This window comes from Sinocyclocheilus anshuiensis, unplaced genomic scaffold (assembly GCF_001515605.1).
Source record: "Sinocyclocheilus anshuiensis isolate Anshui unplaced genomic scaffold, SAMN03320099.WGS_v1.1 scaffold1010, whole genome shotgun sequence".
Classification (NCBI taxonomy): Eukaryota; Metazoa; Chordata; class Actinopteri; order Cypriniformes; family Cyprinidae; genus Sinocyclocheilus; species Sinocyclocheilus anshuiensis.
In genome coordinates this window covers 614,822-615,798 of record NW_015537936.1, presented here as the reverse complement: position 1 = coordinate 615,798, position 977 = coordinate 614,822, and the positions used below count along the sequence as shown (strand labels likewise).

Here is a 977-nt window from a genome sequence, read left to right as displayed (position 1 = left end):
TGAGTGTGTCGGTGTCTGTGTGTGTGTGTGTGTGTGTGTGTGTGTGTGTGTGTGTGTGTGTGTGTGTGTCTGTATGTCTGTCTGTATACAGGAGCAATGTGAGATGAGCTAAGAGAATCGTTTATGTTGATAGATACAAGTACTGATGGCATTGTTGTGTTATAATATGATTTTTGTTCAATTACATTTAAATACAGTAAATTCAGTTTAGATTGAATTACTTCCTCGAGTTTTACATTGACTTCTTGAATAAAAAAAAAAAATCTGAAGAAACACTATTCTCTCAACCTTTTATAAATGCAAATAATTTATAATAATATTTATTATAATTTGCAGTATTAACCTAAAGAAAAGAGAAAAAAATTATATTGCCAGCCTGATTGTCCATACATTTTATGAATGCAGTTTATTATAATTATAAATGCTAGTAATAAAAATAAATCATGAATGCAATTATAAATAATGTATTAAAATTTGCATTTATAACCTATAGAATAAAATATATAATAACAACTCTGCCAGTATCAAATGCTTATAAATAATTTTTGTAAATGCAAATTATTATAGCCTAATTATAAATGCAAATAATAATAAATGATCATAATAAATTTGTTTATATTCATTTATTATATATTATAATTTGAATTTATAGGCTAAAAATATATAATCTTACAGCAATAAATGCTTATAAATGCATTTTATAAATGCAATGTATTAGAATTATAAATGCAAATAATAATAAGTATCATAATAAATGCATTTATAATAATTTACTTATTATAATTTGCATTATTATCCTAAAGAAAAAATGTATTCTTATAACTCTGCCAATATGAAATGCTTGTAAATGTTTTTTATAATGCAATTTTTTGTAAGTATAAATGCAAATAATAAGAAATTATCATATACACTCTAAAAAATGCTGGGTTAAATACAACCCAGTGCTGGGTAAAATAGGGACAAACCCAGCAATTGGG

General features: G+C 24.5%; 1 protein-coding gene across 1 annotated transcript in view; it reads left to right on the top strand.

The window, feature by feature from the left end:
- hcn4 (hyperpolarization activated cyclic nucleotide-gated potassium channel 4) overlaps window positions 1-977 on the top strand; it is a 97,162-nt gene that overhangs the window by 89,996 nt on the left and 6,189 nt on the right. The gene's annotated exons all lie outside the window — the stretch shown is intronic.